The sequence below is a fragment of the Cardiocondyla obscurior genome, linkage group LG16 (assembly GCF_019399895.1).
Source record: "Cardiocondyla obscurior isolate alpha-2009 linkage group LG16, Cobs3.1, whole genome shotgun sequence".
Lineage (NCBI taxonomy): Eukaryota > Metazoa > Arthropoda > Insecta > Hymenoptera > Formicidae > Cardiocondyla > Cardiocondyla obscurior.
The window spans coordinates 4638425-4647427 of NC_091879.1; positions in this window are offsets into that span (position 1 = coordinate 4638425).

Consider the following 9003-nt stretch of genomic DNA (forward strand, 5'->3'; position numbering starts at 1 on the left):
GCTCCTCTCATCGCGGATTTTTTTCCCCCGTCCCCTCGCCTCCCTCAACGCTCCTGAGTTAGAACCCGTGTTTATTCCCCCCCTCACAACACCCCGCGCTAGCAACAACCGTTAATATATTACAAATACAATAAAAAACTTACGTTTTTTAATTTTGTTGCATTCTTTTTATCGGCAGCAATTTGCTGTCCGCCAAAACGGATTGTTTTATGTGGGTGCACAAGTTTATCTGCTTATCAAGTACATATATGTGCTCGTCACTCACGGGATTTTCAGGAATTGAACGAAGAGTTCTGTCTAATATTAATATTCCACCACGGCTGCTTTCACGACATAAGCGATTGTCTAAATATAAGCTAAATTGAGCTAAACTGTGATTTTGGTGTGTACCACACCACACAACGCCTGTACTGAATGGGGTACGATCCCCCAACTCGCGACGCGCAAGAATATGCAGTAGCGACGAACACTTTTCCATTTGAGAGAAATTAGACGTTACACTTGAAAAAATCAGTATACGACTGATAGGCTACAGCTGTGAGCTCACTGCTGACAGTCAGAAAGTAAAACGAAAGCATTTTTTTTATCAACAGCAGTCCCGAAGGTGTGACATATACTCATGCGAATCTTTTTACAGCGTTTAGCACGTTTGAAACTTAAGATGCATTTTATCATGCAATGAGAGATTAAGAAATTATTTCATTTAAAAGATGTATCTCGAAAAATGCGACATATACTTATGCAAATTTTTCTTATAGCTGCACGTTTGAAACTCAAGATGCATTCTTGCACATAATGTGAAATTATTTTATATTAAAAATATAAATTTACAAATATTTTTTTCTTATAAACAATATATTTAATATAAACATTTTTGAACTATAATATAAACATTTAAAACATATACTCATGCGAATCTTTCTTTAAAAATAAGAGCATTACAGACTGTCAGAAAGAAAACGAAAGCATTTTTTATCATCTACTATCCTAAGGTGTGTGTGACATATACCCGTGCGAATCATTTAAAAAATGCTGTTAAAAAATGCATCAATATGCAAAAATGTATATATATAAGAGAGGCTGTAAGATGAAAATCTATTCAGTCGTGAAGCATTTGAGTTTTTGTGAGCCAATTTTTATTATAAAAGTTTTTGTTTAAAAAATGGATTCTGTTTATAACGATTGTATAGAAAATCACATTGATGTGACATATCCAGCGATTGGGGTAAGAACTATCATGTAAAAATATTTTAATGAAAACTATTTTAATGAAAAAAAAAATGTATCATAATACTTTTCAGCGCATATACATAGACAGCGAACCGTTTCATGAGGTGCAAATAAAGCATATCATGAAAATAAAAATTCCACACGTACAGCCCGTAAGTCATCTTTTTACACAAAAATATATTTAAATAATAAAGAATGTAGAAATAAAATAATTTAATTTTTTAATTTTTAGGATTGGATTGATCCGGAAGAAATCAGTATAAAAAGGTTTATTAATATAAAAAAAAAATATGCGAGAAAAAATGAACGCCGTCGCGATAGGGAGTATAACAGATATATTTGGATGGGCCCTCATGAAGATGGTGATGTTTTCGGGCTGCGCAACATGTTTAACATGGAAGAAGACATCGCCTTTGCGCCGGATAGTTGGAATTAGGTAAAAATAAATATATATATTTTTAATATATTATAATTGTATTTTTTTTAATTTATAATTATATTTCAGCCCCCAAAACCTGATTTAAATTAAGATTAAGATTAAGATTAAGATTAAGATTAAGATTAAGATTAAAAATATATGTTTTAAATATTTTAAATATTTTATATATTTTATATATTTTATATATTTTATATATATTTGTTAAAATAAAAAAACATAATTTTACATAAAAAATAATTTTTATTTTAATCTTTATAACTCCTCCTGACGCTACAACCACTAATTGAATATTTTAAGGTGCTACACTTCGTCACCATCCGCTAACATAAATTTGTTTATTAAAATTTTTACAACTCCTTTTGATGCTCCAGTTAAATATTTTTAAATACATTTTTTTTGTAAAGCGCAATGCGTAAAATGATTATTAATAGGATCTAAAATATTTTGTAAGATTCGACATCTTCATTATCTGCGTCTAAGGTTTCAATGATGCGGTCTTCTCTAACATCACCGTCGAGCATATCAGCCATGTACGTTTCTCATATCTTTTGATATAAGATGCCACACTTCATCGCCATCCCCGTTAACATAAATTTTTTTTAATCTTTATAATTTCTTTTGGCGCTGCGACCACCAGTTGAATATTTTAAATACATTCTGTAAAGCGCAATGCGTAAGATGATTTCCACATCGCACGGTATTAATAGTATCTAAAATATTTTAAGATTCAATATCTTCATAATTAGCGTCTAAGGTTTCAATGATGTAATCTTCTCTAACATCGTCGTCGAGCATATTAGCCAACCACGCACATTTCTCATATTCTTTGACATATATAAGACGTGACACTTCATCACCATCTACACCTGTTACAGCTGTTGTAATTAATTGTTTTGCCATGTTGTATGGCACGGTTCCTTTTTCCCACGACAATGTATGATGATATTTTATTGTCCAAGAAATGCATGATTTTTCAGATTGTGCCAAAAAATTCCATGGCACTGGATTTTTAAAGATGTAATGAGTTAGAACAGTACCCTTTCTTAGCACTGCAACTTCTTTTACAATAAATCGCCGCCCAATATTAAAACCTTGAAGATCAACAAACGTTGGCGCAATCATGATGAACGCGTGTTTGAAACAATAATGATGTGTAGATAAAATTGTTTCTTTATATATGATAAAAACTGCTGAAATAGCAATTTTTATAAGACCTTGCGCACAACGTTAGACAGTGGACTATATTCAACTATGCGATCGTGTAAAATAAGACAATATGCGGTTGTATTTGCAGGAACATTTTCCTTGCAATCAAATTCTAATCGCACGTCTACAGTGGCGCTTTTGATTGACTCGTTCTGTCGAGAGCAATCGATAACAACAAATGGTCCATATGATAGAAATGCTGCTACATTGCAAAAAGCCTCATAAGAACTGTTGCCATTTACGAAAACGTATATACATATCATAAAGAATGGCGTATCTTTTTTTGTCAAAATCTAAATTCAGATCATCATATGGATAATATTCAGAGTTGAGAAAAAGTTTCACATTCGTTAATTTACAATCATCAAAAATGGTTGATTTTTTAGACATAACGTTTTTGCGATCGGTTTGCAGAGCAAAGATAACGTATCGAAGTTTTTCAAGTTGCGTTGCAGCCTTGACGGCCCAAGAATGTTTTGTAGTACTCTGCAAAGAGGATATTCATACAAATCCATGAGCGAAAAGTCATGCTTAAATATCGCTCACTATCCAAAGTTCGCAGCATGGATAATTTATTGACTTCATTTAATATGACATGAGACATTCGCCACTGTATTTTACGCAATTCAATTTCTGGCTCTAATTTCGAATTTCCAATAATGGAATTATTATCATTGCGAGCGCGTATTAAAATTAATTCATGGCGAGCGTTGACAACCACTCGTTTATAATCTTCACAGAAACCTAACAATATACTGAGGGGTACACAAAAATTAAAGAATCCTTCTGACGTAGTTGATGTTTCACTCCATCCAGCATTTTGCAGCATCACAGCATTATCAGATGCTAGTAATATATAATTTTTAAGAGTGCTAGTTATTCCAACGTTTCTGTTGCGATCAATTTCTACACCATTGAGTTCATAACGGATTTCATCAAACATAAATGCTACACAATTATTTCCTAGCGCAGCTGTTAACTTATCGTCAGGTTTTTTTTTTTTATTTTTCCCTCAATATAGAGAAAACTGTCACATGGCAACGTATACAAATCCTGTTGTTGTATTGGTATCCGTATTTCATCACTATATCCAAACGTTGTGTTAGCATATGGGTTGTACGTATGAGTTTCAATTTTAACAATACTATTGTCAAAGATCGGCTTATCATCAATAATCAATATATCAGCCATTTTTAGATGTTGCACACACAATGAAACCCAATGATTTTAAAAATTCTACGTTTGATGTAGTAAGTTTTTTCTTCAATAATTGAACCCTTTGGTGGAAGCTGTGTATTTAGTTTGTCTCACGTTCGACGTTTTATTCAAAACGAGCATCTCACACTAAAGTCGTCTCCGCACATGCAGTCTCACGGTAATTTCTTCGCCACGAAAATCAAGCAATCGTCCGTTCTGATCTACAATGCGAATCGTCAAATCAGTAACGCTTCGTACGACGACTGGAAGGTAAATGATCTGTGTTGGAGTTTCAGATATCTTATATCCAGGTGGAACCTTAGGTGAAAATTCATGTATTGTATGTACACGTTTTCCATTACTGTATGCACCCCCCGTTACACTGCATTCAATGCGAATAACATTTACATTGATAATTTGTATCGGTGCGTCCGATTCATGCCAACGTAACGGCTCGAGTATGCGATCTGATGAAAATCCTAACAACGATCCAATGTTGCATGGTTTGGTGAAATTTATTTGATAAATACACTTAATCTCGCTTTTCATCGTATTGTTATTAGCTTTAATCGTTAAAGGATAATCTTTTTCATCATTACCATATGAAATCGCGTTCTTTGCAACATCATTGATATGAAGCTCGTCGAGCGTACGTTTTAGATATTCGGCAATATCGCACAGTTCATACGAGCCGTCGGGAATGGTAATACTTTCTCCATCATTATCATCATCAGCATTATCGAAATAGAATGTATTATTTGATGAGTTTATATTAGGAATTGTAAAATACGTTTCAAAATCAACCAGCCCGAGTTCATATTCTCCATCGCTTAAATCTATAGCGGGAAAGTAGCTCACCGCGAGGATACTACTTTGCCCGGATAACGTGAGCGTCAGCGACATGTTTGATAATTGAGTTTACAGCATAATGTTTGTTCTTAAATTGTGTATCAATTTGTCTGTAGAAACTGTAGACACAATTGCCCACAGTTGTTTTGATTATATCGTTGATATGGTAAGCGATTATATTCAATTTGTGTTGCATCATTCCCCAGATATTGAGCAAGTTCTTGTGGCGGTCGAAGATTACCAAAACTATCAAAATACATAGCGTGATTTCCTCTTTTCGCATATGCCACCCAGTGGGTACCTAATCCTTCAACTTTATCTAAATTCACAATACCGCTCTCGTTTTGATGTATTCCCCTAATCGGTAAAGTGTCACGCATAAAAACGCCTCTAAAATATGGAATGCGCATGTGTTTCGCTAATTGTCGCAACTGTATATCGGTAGTAGCACCTTTGGGAAGTTTCAACGTCTCATCGGCGTTTTTTTTCCTTCTTATTTCCATTATTTTTTCAACCCACTCACCACGTTTGTATGTGGAGCGAGATAAACACCGCGACCTTCCATGGCGTAATTGTGACGTTTCATTTCTTCAAGTTGGCGTTGTGAGGCTTTTTTATCATTTACAGCTTTTGCGATTCCTGCGGCTCCAACGCGAGAACCGATAGCACCCAGTAAGGGCAGGCGTGGTATAACGCCACCACGTTTTGCTATCGGAAGTGTTCGTTTCTTCACCGTTTTCTTCAGCGTATTCTTCCTCGCTACACATAAGCCCATACCAAGTTTTGTTTTCTTGCTTTCAAGGCTGCCCATACGGTCGTGGCTGCGACCTTTTCACCAAAATCCTGAATTTTCTGGTACAATACGTTGCAGCACTTGGTTGGCAAGAATATTGTCAGCCACGATAGCTCTGCGAGATTGTTGCTACGTAAGTAGGCTATATCGTGATCGCGATAAGCCGCATCCAACGGATTAATTCCACGATCTCCTCTGGCAAATCGTTCGTTTAATCGAGTTCCTGGGCCACAAAACTGGTACCCTGGTATGTGCACCAAACGGAAAGTGCGTTAATCGCTCTGTTTAACAAGCCTCGCCTATTTTCTGTGACATTCAATACAGTTTTTTATTAATGGCGCAGTGACCGTCAACATGCGTTTCATAACTCAATAAATTATAGTAATGTTTTAAACATCGACGGTATTGTTGAACATCTAAATCAGCCTTTAAGTGTTCATTAGGAAGCTTATTCCACAAATAGTCAATATGTTGCGAAAATCGTTGTAATAAGAATATTTTTGGAATATGTTGTAGTTGTTCAGCGGTTAAATCAAGCTGCCATAATCGTCCGACAGCAACAAAAACATAGTGAATACTGAGCGTTTAATTTTTATGCACACAACTATAAATATATCAGCATGGATGATATTGATCTCATTTAGAAGGTAGAATGCGGTTCATACAGCAAGCGCTACTCAATCAAGGTGGTGACTCCCTGATGACAAGTTATTATCCGAGTGTGTGTTACATAGATGATGGAAACATGTTACCAAGTTCTATTCGCGCTATCATTTGTGGTCCATCAAATTGCGGCAAAACTAATGGCTAATAAATCTGTTGGAAAGTCCGCATGGTATACGATTTGAAAACGTTTATGTATACTCGAAATCGTTGCAACAATCAAAATATCAGTATTTGAAAAAGATATTGGCATCAATAGAAGAAATTAATTATTTCACATTTTCAAATAATATTGATGTTGTTCCACCGAGCGAAGCACTTCCGAATTCTATATTTATTTTTGATGACATAGCATGTGATAAGCAGAATGCGGTAAGAGAATACTTTGCAATGAGGCGACACGCGAACGTTGACAGTTTTTATCTTTGTCAAACGTATGCGAAAATACCGAAGCATCTTATACGTGACAATACGAATTTTTTAATTCTATTTAAACAGGATGTTACAAATATGAAACATATATATAATGATCATGTTAACACTGATATGTCATTCGAAGATTTTGATAAATTGTGTCGAATATGTTGGCAAATAAAAGTATGGATTTGTGGTGATTGATAAGGACAGTGCTATTTCAAACGGTCGCTATAGAAAGGGATTTAACGACTTCGTAGTATCATAGATCAGTCGTTGTCGATACACCGATTGATAATCAGTCAAGCTCGATATGAATAACAACAGTGAACTTAAAATCGAGAGATAATTGCGAAGAAAATTGCCTCAAACGAGCGATTCGATTCGCAAAAAAGTATCATGCTATGAAGACGGGAAAAATGGAAGAAGATATCGCGTTGGAGCGACATTTTAAACCCATCGTTGAGCTCTAAACAGATTGTAGAAAACACCGTTGGGAACAACAAAGTTGAATCAGCCATATCAAAGAACGAATCGTATTTTCCGGAAAAAAGATGTAAGTTAACGCCAAAACAAAAACGATTAATTACAGCATCTCCAATATCATTACCTGAAGAAAAAGTGTAACGGTACTCTTGCCGTGCTGTGCGGGGTTGCCGGATTGAGGCCTGCCGGGGCCTGAGTTCGTCGAGACGACCATAGACCAGTGGTCTCCATGGGGTCTGCCGAGGTCGCTCGGGCCAGCCCGAGGGCAGCGGTCGGGAGCCCGACCGCAGGCGCCGGCGACTGGTCGTCGCGCGGCGGATCTGCTGCCGGACGGGAGCGCCCGTCCGGGGATCGCGAAGGCGCGAAGCGCCCTGGAGGGTGGCGTCGCCGGGAAGCGCCCGACGGCGGCGGTGCCGATGACGATTTGTCGTGCGGCAGGTTTTAGGCTTGACGGGAGCGCCCGTCCAAGAGAACCAAACGGTTACCCGGGGATCTGGAGAGCGCAGTCGGGAGCGCCCGACCGCGCGGTGTCGTCGGCGGCGTGCCGTACGACGGATTCTACGGCCTGACGGGGAGCGCCCGTCCAGGGGATCCTGTGGCACCGGGTGCCCTGGAAGCGGCGGCAGTCGGGAGCGCCTCAACCCGCGGCGGTGTCGTCGGCGGCGTGCCGTAGACTGACCACCTGACGGGAGCGCCCGTCCAGGGGATCTCGGTGGTCCGGCTTAGCCGGGGGCGCCGGCGGTATCCGGTCGCCTCCGGTGGTGGAGCCTCTCGGGAGCGCCTGAGGTCCTGCAGGAACTCCCTAGCGTTTAACTCTGCCGGGAGCGCCCAAAGCAGCGGAAGCCACCGGGATAAAGGGGACGACTCGGGAGCGCCTGAGTCGAGAGTGTTAGAGAGGGCTTCGTGAGCCCAGCCTATCGGATCTGGAGGACTGGTGTTCGTGACGAGGAGTCGGAACGGACAAGGTACTTGGTCTGCCGCGAGCTCAGCTTATATAGTCGCCGAGATGAGAGTGGGGGAGTTCCCACTCTTACCTCGGCGGCGCGCCATCGTCGCTGGTATCAACCGCTTGGCGGTTCGGTCTTGTTCGGGTCGATGTTAGCCCTCAGGGGACGTGGTATTCGCCGTCTAGTGGCGGGGCCCAAGCCCCCGCCACATCACCCCCTTTTTAAGGTCTCTCTTAGGCGGCGGTAGATAACCGGACGGTGCCATCTGCTGAGAATCGCAGCAGCCCACCTCCCGCTGGCTGTTCGTGCCCGGTATTTGCGGTTCTTCCATACCGCGGACACCGGGACGTCCACCATCTCCTCCGTTGGTAGCTTGACCCTGACGTATGGGTCATCGGGACCGGGCGGGGGTTGCTACCGTCACCGCCCCGCAGTTTATCGCCCCGGATGCTGCCGGTGTGCCGGTTCCCGTTGGCAGTGCCCTCCCTCTGCTCTGGTGGTGGCAGAGCTGGCCCAGCCTGGCGTGGTCCAAACGGGGGTGGCTGGAACGGTGGTGGCCCGAACGGGGTGGGCCGTGGCCGTGGCCCGGACTGGTGGTGGCCCGAATGGTGGTGGGCCTCGTGTCTTCGCGGACCGACTGCGCCCTGCGTGGGGTCGTTGGTCCGGTTCGTGGCGGCTGCCTTGGTCCTGCAGCCTGGGCGCTGTCGGTGCCCGTGGTGGTGGTCTGCCCGCTGCTCGGGACTCGAGCCTCTCCGTGGTGCCGCTTGTCACGGCGTCCC